This window comes from Mytilus californianus, unplaced genomic scaffold (assembly GCF_021869535.1).
Source record: "Mytilus californianus isolate M0D057914Y unplaced genomic scaffold, xbMytCali1.0.p SCAF_8, whole genome shotgun sequence".
NCBI classification, from domain to species: Eukaryota; Metazoa; Mollusca; class Bivalvia; order Mytilida; family Mytilidae; genus Mytilus; species Mytilus californianus.
The window spans coordinates 13,278,194-13,293,390 of NW_026262734.1; the positions used below are offsets into that span (position 1 = coordinate 13,278,194).

General features: G+C 32.8%; 1 long non-coding RNA gene across 1 annotated transcript; it reads left to right on the top strand.

Moving 5' to 3' along the window:
- Positions 1-7,637: 7,637 nt before the first annotated feature.
- On the top strand, positions 7,638-8,724 carry LOC127711233 (uncharacterized). Its single transcript, XR_007986606.1, has 2 exons — positions 7,638-8,111; positions 8,432-8,724. It is a non-coding gene; the product is annotated as an uncharacterized LOC127711233 (long non-coding RNA).
- The last annotated feature ends 6,473 nt before the right edge of the window (positions 8,725-15,197 follow it).

Consider the following 15,197-nt stretch of genomic DNA (forward strand, 5'->3'; position numbering starts at 1 on the left):
TCCATATCACAAAGGGAAAGCTGGAATTGAGTTTGGGGGTAATTGCCTAAACGTTTAGGAATTGGGGGCCAAAAAGGGGCCAAAAATAAGCATTTTTCTAGTTTCCAGACAATAACTTGTGTTCAAGTGTATGGATCTCTCTGAAATTGTACTGCAAGGTACCATACCACAAAGGGAAGGCTGGAATTGATGATGGGGGTAATTTCCTCAATATTTTAGGAATAAGGGGCCAAAAAGGGGCAAAAAACAAGCATTTTTCTAGTTTTAGGACAATAACTTGTGTGTAAGTGTATGGATCTTTCTGAAATTGTACTACAAGGTTCCATATCACAAAGGGAAAGCTGGGTTTGAGTTTGGGGGTAATTGCCGTAAACGTTTAGGAATTTGGGTCCAAAAAGGGGCCAAAAAACACATTTTTCTAGTTTCCAGACACTAACTTGTGTTCAAGTGTATGGATCTCTCTGAAATTGTACTGCAAGGTACCATACCACAAAGGGAAGGCTGGGATTGAGTTTAGGGGTGATGAATCATAAGGGGGTTCAAAAATCTGGGGGGGGGGGGATTTTTTTTTTTCCTTTTTTTTTTCTTTTAAGATTTTCCATTTTAAGTTGGTTATTTCTGATTTATTTTTAAAAGCAAATAATAATGATATGGTAGGAGATACACACCAAACAGGATGTGTAAATTATTATATAATAAGTATTGTGCAATAGCAAGAAATTTTCAATTGCACAGTATTGCACAATAGCAAGAAATCTTCAATTGCACAGTATTGCGCAATAGCAAGAAATCTTCAATTGCACTGTATTGCGCAATAGCAAGAAATATCCAATAGCACAATATTGCGCAATAGCAAGAAATTGTCAATTCACGACTCAATTGTACAGTATTGCGCAATAGCAAGAAATATTTAATTGCACAGTATTGTGCAAAAGAAGATACTTCGTATAAATTGCTTTAATTTCTTGACCAATTTCAATGGGGTTTTATTCTTGAATTCTTGGGGTTCTTTAATATGCTGAATCTAACCGTGTATTTAGTTTTTGGATTTTGGGCCCCGTTTTTAAATTGGTCCACATTGAGGTCCAAAGGGGCCAAAATTAAACTTTGTTTGATTTCATCAAAAATTGAATTATTGGGGTTCTTTGATATGCCGAATCTAACCGTGTATTTAGATTCTTAATTTTTGGTTCCGTTTTCAAATTGGTCTACATTAAGGTCCAAAGGGTCCAAAATTAAACTTAGTTTGATTTTAACAAAAATTGAATTCTTAGGGTTCTTTGATATGCTGAATCTAAACATGTATTTAGATTTTTGATTATGGGCCCAGTTTTCAAGTTGGTCCAAATCGGGGTCCAAAATTAAACTTTGTTTGATTTCAACAAAAATTGAATATATGGGGTTCTTTGATATGCTGAATCTAACCATGTATTTTGATTTTTGATTTTTGGTCCCCGTTATCAACCTTGTCTACATTGAGGTCAAAAGGGTCCAAAATTAAACTTTGTTTGATTTCATCAAAAATTGAATTCTTGGGGTTCTTTGATATGCTGAATCTAACCATGTATTTAGATTTTGGATATTGGACCATAATAGGTGAATGTCCAATTTAAAATTTTTAAGTTCTTAGACCACATTTATTCTGTGTCAGAAACCTTATTATGCTGTGTCAAATATTTAATCACAATCCAAATGCAAAGCTGTATCAAGCTTGAATGTTGTGTCCATACTTGCCCCAACTATTCAGGGTTCGACCTCTGCGGTAGTATCAAGCTGCGCCCTGCGGATTATTTTATTAAATTCTACCATTCTACTATATGAATAGATTACGCCTCCGGGTGCGGGAGTTTCTCGCTGCATTGAAGACCTATTGGTGGCCTTCAGCTGTTGTCTGCTCTATGGTCGGGTTGTTGTCCTTTTGACACATTCCCCATTACCATTCTCAATTTTATTTTATACTATACAAAATATAAGCAAAGACTTATAAATCCATACTAAAACAGTACAAAAAAATTAACATTATGATAGTACTTAATTAAATTTTGTTATGATTATTGTAAATTATATATTACATTTTTTTGTGAGCTGCAAGGATTTAAAATCTTTGTGAATTGAAAACACACAAGTATTTTTATTCACGACCGTTTAAAATTTAAATATTTAATTAATTTATCTTACTTTTATATTACAATACAAAAAAATAAATAACAATTACTTATAAAACCTTACTAAAACGGTAGGAAATAGTTAATGTAGAAATATAATTATTGTTGTTTATCAACATTTTTGTTGAGCCTGCGACTTTTGTCGCAGAAAGCTCGACATAGGGATGATAAGTGATCTGGCGGCGGTGGCAGCGTTAGCTAACTTCTTAAATGCTTTATATTTTAGAAGTTAGAAGACCTGGATGCTTCATACTTTGTATATAGATGCCTTATGTTACGAAGTTTCCGTCTGTCATATGTCCATTGTCCTTGACCTCATTTTCATGTTTCAGTGACTACTTGAAAAAAAAAGTCAACATTTTTTGTAATGTTAATTTCTTTCTTATTATGAGTAATAGGATAACTATATTTAGTATGTGCATACCTTGCAAGGCCCTCATGCCCATCAGACAAATTTGATTTGACCTCGACTTCATTTCATGGATCAGTGAAGACGGTTAAGTTTTCGTGGTCAAATCCATATATCAGATACTATAAGCAGTAGGTCTACTATATTTGGTATATGGAATGATTGTAAGGTGTACATGTCCAACTGGTAGGTGTCATCTGACCTTGACCTCATTTTCATGGTTCAGTGGTCAAAGTTAAGTTTTTGAGTTTTGGTCTTTTTTTCTAATACTATATGCAATAGGTCAACTATAAATGGTGTATGGAAGTATTTTATGATGTACATGTCAGTCTCACAGGTTTTATTGACCTTGACCTCATTTTCACGGTTCATTTCTCAGTGTTAAGTTTTTGTGTTTTGGTCTGTTTTTCTTCAACCATGTCAACTATAAGCAATAGATCAACTATATTTGATGTATGGAAGGATTGTAAGGTGTATATGTCTGTCTGGCAGGTATCATCTGACCTTGACCTCATTTTCATGGTTCATTTGCAATGTTAAGTTTTCATGGTTTAGTTTGTTTCTTAGAAACAATGCAATAAGCAATAGGTCAACTATGTTTGGTTTATTGAATGATTTTAAGGTGTACATGTATTTCTCGTTTGGCTTATCTGACCTTGACCTCATTTTCTTGGATCATGTTAAGTTTATGTGTTACTTGTAGTAAAGCTTTGTATTTAGAACTATCAACATAAAATCAATGGTTAGTAAAGAAGGCGAGACATTTCAGCGTGTGCACTCTTGTTTTTGTATGATGCAAGGATTTATTCAGATTTAATTATTATGCATGTTTCATTTACAAATGAATATTTAAAAATACCAAAGCAGATCTAGAGTATCTTGTCATATAAATACTTATTTCTTAATTGCAACTCTGAAAATATTCTGACTTCAATTTAATATTTAGTTTCTACAGAAACATAAATACAGTATATATTTTGTATATATTTCTTTGATTTCTATTGAATTAATTAAATTGAATACTTTTGATAATAATATTATCTTTTTGTTTTCCGATCTAATATACACATTCAAACGTGAATGTTCTCTCCTTAGTCTATGATGAAAATACACACGTGGTTATATCTTCAGACATAATTAGTTTACATGTTATCATGACAATGCACAATACCACGTTATAATTGACCTAGATACACACAGTGTACAGGGGTCGTTTTAAAACAAATATAATTGCGTTGTCATAATACTTGTTTAGAAACTTTCACATCAAAGTGCTTATAAACATTCACATTATTAAAAACACATATGTTTTGTGAAAAGGCAAAAAGGTTCTTATATTTAAACGATTTATTGACTGCAACCTAGCCTTATTGTTTACTTTCCAATTTACTTTGATGGTGTAATGTCACGTGGTAGCCTAGCCATAGAGGGACCGTATCAAAGACGTAGATAACAACCTGTATAAATGATCGAAAACTTTAGAGACGTTCCGAGAATTTTATTCCGACTTCCGGCTGAGAGATATCGAGTGGCCCATAGACACATCCAAAACTCGCCAATAAAAACCTGTGCAAGCCATTTGACCTTGAAAATATATTTTGCCTCAGGGAGGGTTCACGCAAAAAATTATAAGCATAAATTGTCATATCTCATTCCAACAGAGACTATATGGCTATGAACCTTTAGTCATGGTTAATTGACTTTGGATGTTTTACATCATTAGTTTACATTTGAAGGTAGTTGCCATTTTAATTTCAACATTGCATTTTAAAGTATATCAAAATTATATACAAGCAAGACTTATAATTATCAACGGAGTATTGAACAAAATTCTGTGGATGAAATTTTAAGATATATGTAATCTCCATTAAAGGGAATCCCCTCTTTCTATATAAATTCTATATATTTATTGACCTATTTCACTAATCTTTGATTGTTTTATTTGATGGAAATGTTAAAACCTACATATGTATATATCAATTTTTATTTTCAAATGCAGTTTCACAAGTTCTTATAATTAATGCATACAAATTTTCATCAAAATAAAATAAATTACCCATATGTATATATTCACTAAAAAAATATATGTCTAATTTTCATCATGTCCCTGTCGATTTATCATGCAAATTATTTGATTCACTAATTAAACCCATAATTTTATATAAGAGCGAAATTTGGTTTATGGAAGATTATATTACTCAATTTTTAGAGCCATAAACAGAGCCAAAATGCATGGAACTAACTGTGATATTTTATCCTTGACAGATTGATTCAGCTTTGAGAAAGTGCTTCATAAATTTTGTAAAACTGTTCTTGGAATTAAAAAAACCTCATGTAATATAGCTGCAAACTCTGAGTTAGGACGGTTTCCACTTGACTCCTTTATAAAAACTCAAGTTTTATTATATTTTTGTAGAATTAACTGCCATGAAATAAACCCTCTTGTTAAAGAAGCTTCCAAAGTAAATAAGTCTATGTCTGAAGATGGAATATATACTTGGTACACTTCTTCCAAGCACATTTTTAAAAATTTTAATATTGATGAACAAGAATACGTTGATTTTGATAAACCTTTTAAACTTATAAAAATTTCACTTAAAAAAACTTTTAAACATATTGTTAAAGAAAAGTATGATAAAATCACTCTTGAAAAACTTTCAAATATCGATAACAGTTCAAAACTTTACCTTTATAGTAAACTTAAAAATGAAATTAAACTGGAAGACTACTTGCTCAATCTAAACAATTTTAATAGTCGTCCACATTTAACAAGTGACCATAACTTGGAAATTGAAATAGGTCGGTCACTCGATATAATAAAATTCACAGAGAACACAGAGTGTGTAAAGTTTGTAAATTTTAGATGATAAAGAACACTTTTTCCTTCATTGCCAAATCAACAGTAATATTAGAAACCCCTAATAAATGCAATTAAAACCCATTATTCTAATTTTAACCAGCTTGACTCAAACTCTTAACTTAAATCTATTTTAGATCCCAATAAACATGATAAAGATATTTTGTCTAATGTTGTATGCTATATAAAGCAATCAATGGAATTGCGAAAAATAAGGTCCACATTGGTCAATTATCTATATATATATATTATTAATATTAACATGACTTGTTTAACACTTTTTTTCATGTATTGTATGTTTCTTGTCACTTGTGTATATCATGTTTGCATTTTAACCCTTCACGGTTTCACTTTTTGCAATAAAGTTATATATAAAAATTTACAGATAATACTTTGCCTGAATTTTAATGGTTATATTAAAGTACTTTTAAACATTCAAGGCCTATGACATGTTTGACATGAATTCCTTTTGTCTTGCCTTGAAGGAGTCAAAAAGCGAGATATATATAGGTTGATAAAAATAAGAAGATGTGGTTATTATATGATTGCCAATGAAACAACTCTCTGAAAAATGTATTCCACAACAAGAAACATGTATCATTCACTGAGTATACAGTTTTGTACCAGCTCTAAATTATCCTAAATAATATGCACATAGAAAATGGATAAATTACGAAGATATACTGGATTGGTCCTGGACCCGCAGTGTTTATTTCATTAATTATGGAATAAGGTTTATATAATCTTTAAGTTAATGAATTTAAATCATGACAATGTATCAGCAGTTCTAAATTTTATATATTTATCCAAAGTATCTAATACAGTTATAACAATATAAAGTCTACCAAAATAAGTTATACACATAATATGACTCATCAAGATAGCACTAAAATAACCTGTCTTACTAACTTTGTTTTAAATTCATTTTCAAGGATGGTAGTTGCAATTAGGTCAAACAGAATGTGGTTATTTGATATATAATTTGTAATTTTCATACACACATTCTCCACCACTGTGAAATAGAGGCACTATATGGGATTATTTGGCTGTGTTTAAAATATTTTATGAAATCTATTATTGGTACCTATTTTGATATTTGTAACCTATTGCATAATTAATTCTTTATATATTGTCATAAATGTCATATAAACAAATTAAAAATGTTTGTGACAAAAGCACATACTGGTATATATTTGATATGAAACATAAAATACAAATGCAAATAAATACAAATATTTTATTGACACAAACTCAATTACAATAATTGGCAACAGCCCATATATATATGCATACAACTAGTACACAAATGGTAATGATGCAGCAATTAAACAATACTACATAACATATTAATAGGCACATTTGAACAATGAAATTTGCAGTTATATATATATATATTAATATACATAGGTTAATGTAGAATAGGCTACTGACATACATACATTGTATGTTATAGCTTCATAATGTTCATATTACTCATTTGTCAGGACATTTTTCCTTAATTCAAATGATTGATTAATAAAAGATGATATTAATCTAAGTGTTTTCTACACTTGTTATTAAGTAGTAGTTTGATATATTCGTCCTCAGTTTTGGATTGTTTGTCATAATTTTTAAAATTGGACAATTTTGATATAAGGACATTTCTTTGTGATTCATATTTTGTACAGTGCAAGATAAAATGTTTTTCGTCTACTATTTTATTATTATGACATAATTTGCACAACCTTTCTTCTCTGTTAACTCGCAGGTACCTGCCCCTTTCAATTTCAAGATTGTGTGCACTTAGCCTAAGTTTTGTCAAAGGTGCCCTATCTTTCAACATATTCAATTGATCAACATAGTGTGCACGTTTATTTGAAAAACAATAATGTCGAAAAAATTATAATTTTTATGATTCCGTAATATATGAATTCTGTTCCTGTAAAATTTGGTCATGAATTCGTTGTTTTATTTGAGCAAGCATAGGTTTAATAGGTACATGGAAAGATGTTAAATACGAAACGCCTAGATTTTGGATACATTTCTTCATATTACTTGTCCATATGTTGTTTTCTCTTTTTTAATAAAAATGTCGAAGGCTTTTTTTAAATCAATAAATGCAGCATAAACCACTCCTATGTTTAGTCCTGTATTGTTCAATAATTGATTCCAATGAAAAAATATGATCAGCTGTTCGATTATGTTCCATAAAACCAATTTGATTTTTATACGACCGCAAAAATATTTTGTGGTCGTATATTGGTATGACGTTAGCGTCGTCGTCGTCCGGCGTCGTCGTCGTCCAAAGACACATTGGTTTTCGCACTCTAACTTTAGTTTAAGTGAATGGATCTCTATAAAATTTTACCATAAGGTTCAATACCACAAAGGGAAGGTTGGGATTGATTTTGGGGATTATGGTACCAACAGTTAAGGAATAAGGGGCCAAAAAGGGGCCAAAAATAAGCATTTTTGTAACTTCCAGACATAACTTGTGTGTAAGTGTATGGATCTCTCTGACATTGTACCACAAGGTTCCATATCACAAAGGGAATGCTCGGATTGATTTTGGGGGTAAAATTTTTGCCTCAAAATTTTAGGAATTAGGGGCTAAAAAAGGGGCAAAAAACAAGCATTTTTCTAGTTTCATGACAATAACTTGTGTGTAAGTGTATGGATCTTTCTGAAATTGTACTACAAGGTTCCATATCACAAAGAGAAAGCTGGAATTGAGTTTGGGGGTAATTGCCAAAATGTTTAGGAATAAGGGGCCAAAAAGGGGCCAAAAATAAGCATTTTTCTAGTTTCCAGACAATAACTTGTGTTCAAGTGTATGGATCTCTCTGACATTATACTACAAGGTACCATACCACAAAGGGAAGGCTGGGAATGATTTTGGGGGTAATTGCCTCAAAATTTTAGAAATTAGGGGCCAAAAAGGGGCAAAAACAAGCATTTTTCTAGTTTCAGGACAATAACTTGTGTGTAAGTGTATGGTTCTTTATGAAATTGTACTACAAGGTTCCATATCACAAAGGGAAAGCTGGGTTTGAGTTTGGGGGTAATTGCCTTAAATGTTTAGAAATATGGGGCCAAAAAGGGGCCAAAAAACAAGTATTTTTCTAGTTTCCAGACAATAACTTGTGTTCAAGTGTATGGATCTCTATGAAATTGTACTGCAAGGTACCTTACCACAAGGGGAAGGCTGGGAATGAGTTTGGGGGTGATGAATCATAAGGGGGTTTAAAAAATTAGGGGGGGATTTTTTTTTCCTTTTTTTTTCTTTAAAATTTTCCATTTTAAATTGGTTATTTCTGATTTATATATAAAAGCAAATAATAATGATATGGTTTGAATAGGTAAATTAAAAAATTTTAAGTTCTTAGATCATATTCATTCTGTGTGAGAAACCTATGCTGTGTCAAATATTTAATTACAATCCAAATTCAGTGCTGTATCAAGCTTGAATGTTGTGTCCATACTTGCCCCAACTGTTCAGGGTTCGACCTCTGCGGTCATATCAAGCTGCGCCCAGCGGAGCATTTTATTGCTTATCAAATTGTTGCATTGGGTAAATTTTAACAATCTGGCATGTATAATCTTGTTAAATACTTTTCCTAGGTTTGGACTGATAGAAATCCCTCGGTAATTTCTAGGGTCAGCCTTACTAACCTTTTTGTGATACAAAAATACAAGTCACAAAAGATTTAAAGTGATTTTGGTTTTAGTATAATACTGTCTAGATTTCGACAGAATGTGACTTTGCATGCATATTTATATAATTCACTCAGCAAAAAGGGACACCCATTGTGCTTTTATGGAATTGTTTGAGTTTTATCTGATTGTTCCAGATTAGGGAGCCTTCAACTTGCACTGTCATGCAATGTTTGAGTGTTTGCTTCATTTTTGAGTCCTCACTCATGCACCTATTTAAGATGAAGAACAGCAAAGAAGGTGCAAATCATTTGGGTTTTTTTTTGTCTCCTGTGCAATGCATTATGACCCTTAGAAATATTGATAATTTGGAAAATTGCATTGTTAGCGCTCTCATGTGTACAATTCTTTGCCAGATTTATATAAAACTTATATCATAGGGTTATACTTATGTTGTAGGTTTATATCAACAATGTCTGAGACAAGGTCGAAAATCAGTGCCGATTGATAATTTCTATTAGAGTTATGGCTTTTAGAAATATAAATAATATGGGAAATTGCATTGTTAGCCCTCCCCTGTGCACAATTCCTGCCAAATTTTTATGAAACTTATATTGTAGGTTAATATCAGCGATGTCTTGGATGAGTTCAAAAATAAGTGCCGATCACATTATTTTTAAAAGAGTTATGCTCCTTGGAAGTATTGATTATATGGAAATTTGTATTGTATAAAGCACTCTCACTTGTCCAAATTTGCCAGGTTTTTAACAAATTCATATCAAAGGTTAATTATAAATAAGTGTAGTTGAATCAAACATTTTTGCCTAAATGGTTACTCAGATAATCTTTAGACCTGTTAACCATTAGTTAAGTTGATGTGTTGAGGCCTTATCTATAGTACTGTTTAAAGTACCATTTTTATGATACATTTCAAGACTTCGTTGATTTGCATTTCAGCATTTTTGAGTGGGCATTCACGTATGACAAAGCCTTGGACAATGGAGGTGGCATATATTTAGATGTACACAATATTGAATAAAAAATGAAATAATGAAGTAAACCGTGAATTTAATCAGCTTACAACTGTTCAAAAAACATATAATATGCTGATTTTGTTTAATTAAGATCTTGCCTGAGCTGATGGACAAGGTGACTTTGTGCTAATTGATTTTATGTTTTCAAGGTTAACAGTAACAATCAATATACTTGACTAATGATCTGTAAAATTAATTACCACGGCGATCATTTTAGAATTGAACAAAATTTATTAATGCTTTCAATACACATTTATATGATTATCAAATCTATTAAAATTGAAAAAGGTCCTGTTAACCACTTAGCATTTTTGTCTCCAACCGACGAAGTCGATAGGGACTTAAGGTTTGCAATCCCTCCATCTGTCTGTTCATTCTTCAGTCTTGCAAATCAGTTTTCCACCTTTTTTAGCTCACCTGACCTGAAAGGTCAAGTGAGCTTTTCTCATCACTTTGCGTCCGTCGTCCGTCGTCCTGCGTCCGTCGTCCGTCGTCCTGCGTCCGTCGTCCGTCGTCCGTAAACTTTTACAAAAATCTTCTCCTCTGAAACTAATGGGCCAAATGCACCCAAACTTAAACACAATCATCATTCAAGTATCTAGTTTTAAAAATGTGTCCGGTGACCCGGCCAACCAACCAAGATGGCCGCCATGGCTAAAAATAGAACATAGGGGTAAAATGTAGATTTTGGCTTATATCTCTGAAACCAAAGCATTTAGAGCAAATCTGACATGGGGTAAAATAGTTTATCAGGTCAAGATCTATCTGCCCTGAAATTTTCAGATGAATCAGACAACCCATTGTTGGGTTGCTCCCCCTGAATTGGTAATTTTAAGGAAATTTTGCCGTTTTTGGTTATTATCTTGAATATTATTATAGATAGAGATAAACTGTAAACAGCAATAATGTTCAGCAAAGTAAGATATACAAATAAGTCAACTTGACCAAAATGGTCAGTTCACCCCTTAAGGAGTTATTGCCCTTTATAGTCAATTTTTAACCATTTTTCGTAAATTTTTGTAATCTTTTACAAAAATCTTCTTCTCTGAAACTACTAAGACAAATTTAACCAAACTTGTCCACAATCATCATTAGGGTATCTAGTTTAAAAAATGTGTCCGATGACCCCGCCCGCGAACCAAGATGGCCGACATGGCTAAAAAATAGTGCATAGGGTAAAATGCAGTTTTTGGCTTATATCTCTGAAACCAAAGCATTTAGAGCAAATCTGACATGGGATTAAATTGTTCATTAGGTCAAGATCTATCTGCCCTGAAATTTTCAGACCAATCAGGCAACCTGTTGATGGTTTGCTGCCCCTGAACTGGTAATTTTAAGAAAATTTTGCAGCTTTTGGTTATTATCTTGAATATTATTATAGATAGAGATAAACTGTAAACAGCAATAATGTACAGCAAAGTTAGATCTACAAATAAGTCAACATGACCAAAATTGTCAATTGACCCCTTAAGGAGTTATTGCCCTTTTATAGGCAATTTTTAACAATTTTCATAAATTTTGTAAATTTTTGTAAATTTTTACAAAATATTTTCCACTGTAACTACCGGCCAAGTTCATTATAGGTAGAGATAATAGTAAGGAGCAAGAATGTTCAGTAAAGTAAGATCTACAAACACATCACCATCACCAAAACACAATTTTGTCATGAATCCATCTGTGTCCTTTGTTTAATATGCACATAGACCAAGGTGAGCGACACAGGCTCTTTAGAGCCTCTAGTTTTTTTTTTTTAGCTCACCTTGCCTGTCGTTCGTCGTCTGTTAACTTTTACAAAAATCTTCTCCTCTGAAACTACTCTGCCAAATTTGACAAAACTAAGTCACAATCATCATTGGGGTATTTAGTTTTAAAAAATGTGTCCGATGACCCCGCCTGCCAACCAAGATGGCCGCCATGGCTAAAAATAGAAAATAGGGGTAAATACAGTTTTTGGCTTATATCTCTGAAACTAAAGCATTTAGAGTAAATCTAACAGGGATAAAAATATTCATCAGGTTTAGATCTATCTGCCCTGAAATTTTCAGACAAATCATGCAGACAACACGTTGTTGGGTTGCTGCCCCTGAATTGGTAATTTTAAGGAAATTTTGCAGTTTTTGGTTACTATCTTGAATATTATTACAGATAGAGATAAACTGTAAACAGCAATAATATTCAGCATAGTAAGATCTACAAATAAATCAACATGAACAAAATTGTCAATTGACCCATTAAGGAGTAATTGCCCTTTATAGTCAATTTTTAACAATTTTTCATAAATTTTTGTAATCTTTTACAAAAAAATCTTCTCCTCTGAAACTACTGAGACAAATTTAACCAAACTTGGTCACAATCATCATTAGGGTATCTAGTTTTTGTCCGATGACCCCACCTGCCAACCAAAATGACCGACATGGCTAATGGTGAGCAATACAGGCTCCTTGGAGCCTCTAGTTTTCTTGTACTATATGCAATAGATCAACTATATTTGGTGTATGGAAATATTTAACAATGTACATGTATGTCAGTCTTGCAGGTTTTATTGGACCTTGACCTCATTTCTCAGTGTTAAGGTTTTGTCAAGCCTGCGACTTTTGTTGAGAAAGCTCGACATAGGGATAGTGATTTTGTGGCGGCGGTGTTAGCTTACTTCTTAAAAGCTTTATATTTTCAAAGGTAGAAGACCTGGATGCTTCATACTTTGTATATAGTTGCCTTATGTTATGAAGTTTCCGTCTGTCATGTCTGTCCATTGTCCTTGACCTCATTTTCATGGTTCAGTGACTACTTGAAAAAAAGTAAAGATTTTTTGTAATGTTAATTTCTCTCTTATTATGAGTAATAGGATAACTATATTTAATATGTGCGTACCTTGCAAGGTCCTCATGCCCGTCAGACAGTTTTCATCTGACCTCGACCTCATTTCATGGATCAGTGAACACGGTTAAGTTTTCGTGGTCAAGTTCATATATCAGATACTTTTAGCAATAGGTCTTCTATATTTGGTGTATGGAATGATTGTAAGGTGTACATGTCCAACTGGCAGGTGTCATCTGACCTTGACCTGATTTTCATGGTTCAGAGGTTAAAGTTAAGTTTTTTTGTTTTGGTCTTTTTTCTAATACTATATGCAATAGGTCAACTATATTTGGTGTATGGAAATATTTTACAATGTACATGTCAGTCTGGCCGGTTTTATTTGACCTTGACCTCATTTTCACCGTTCATTGGTCAGTGTTTGAATATTTTTTGTCGAGCCTGCGACTTTTGTCGCAGAAAGCTCGAAATAGGGATAGTGATCCGGCTGCTGCGGCAGCAGCTACAACGGTGGCAGTGGCGTTAGCTAACTTCTTAAAAGCTTTATATTTTAGAAGCTAGAAGACCTGGATGCTTCATACTTTGTATATAGATGCCTTATGTTACGAAGTTTCCGTCTGTCATATGTCCATTGTCCTTGACCTCATTTTCATGGTTCAGTAAAATTGAGAATGGAAACTACTTGAAAATAAAGTCAACATTTTTTGTTATGTTAATTTCTTTCTTATTATGAGTAATAGGATAACTATATTTAGTATGTCTACCTTGCAAGGTCCTCATGCCCGTCAGACAATTTTGATTTGACCTCGACCTCATTTCATGGATCAGTGAAAAAGGTTAAGTTTTCGTGGTCAAGTCCATATATCAGATACTATAAGCAGTATGTATACTATATTTGGTATATGAAATGATTGTAAGGTGTACATGTCCAACTGGTAGGTGTCATCTGACCTTGACCTCATTTTCATGGTTCAGTGGTCAAAGTTAAGTTTTTGAGTTTTGGTCTTTTTTTCTTATACTATATGCAATAGGTCAACTATGAATGGTGTATAGAAATATTTTATGATGTACATGTCAGTCTCACAGGTTTTATTTGACCTTGACCTCATTTTCATGGTTCATTTTTCAGTGTTCAGTTTTTTGTGTTTTGGTCTGTTTTTCTTCAACTATAAGCAATAGATCAACTATATTTGATGTATGGAAGGATTGAAGGTGTATATGTCTGTCTGGCAGGTATCATCTGACCTTGACCTCATTTTCATGGTTCATTGGTCAATGTTAAGTTTTCATGGTTAAGTTTGTTTCTTAAATACTATAAGCAATAGGTTAGCTATATTTAATGCCTAAATTGATTGTAAGGTGTATATGCATGTCTGTCTGGCATGGTTCATTTGACCTTGACCTCATTTTCATGGTTCATTTCTCAGTGTTAAGTTTTTGTGTTTTGGTCTGTTTTTCTTCAACTAAAAGCAATAGATCAACTATATTTGATGTATGGAAGGATAATGTAAGGTGTATATGTTTGTCTGTCAGGTATCATCTGACCTTGACCTTATTTTCATGGTTCATTGGTCAATGTTAAGTTTTCATGGTTAAGTTTGTTTCTTAGATACAATAAGCAATAGGTCAACTATGTTTGGTTTATTGAATGATTGTAAGGTGTACATGTATTTCTCGTTTGGTTTATCTGACCTTGACCTCATTTTACTTGGATCATGTTAAGTTTATGTGTTACTTGTAGTAAAGCTTTGTATTTAGGACTATCAACATAAAATCAATGGTTAGTAAAGAAGGCGAGACATTTCAGCATGTGCACTCTTGTTGTGTTTTGGTCTGTTTTCTTAAACTATAACCAATAGGTCAACTATATTTGTTGTATGGAATGATTGTTAGGTGTATATGTCTCTCTGGCAGGTATCATCTGACCTTGACCTCATTTTCATGGGTCATTGGTCAATGTTAAGTTTGTTATGCCCACGCCGTAGCGGAGGGGGCATTAAGTTTTACCATTGTCTGTCTGTACGTATGTCTGTACGTCCATCCGTCCGTACGTCCCAAAATTGGTTTCCGTTCTCTAACTTTAGTTTGCCTCAACCAAATGTTATGAAACTTATACACAATGCTTATTACCACATAACACAGATCAAGTTTCAATTTTGGTGGCGTCACTTTAACCGTTCTAGAGTTATGCCCCTTTACAAATGGAAACGTTCTCTAACTTTAGTTTGACTCAACCAAATATTATGAAACTTATACACAATGCTTATTACCACAAAACACAG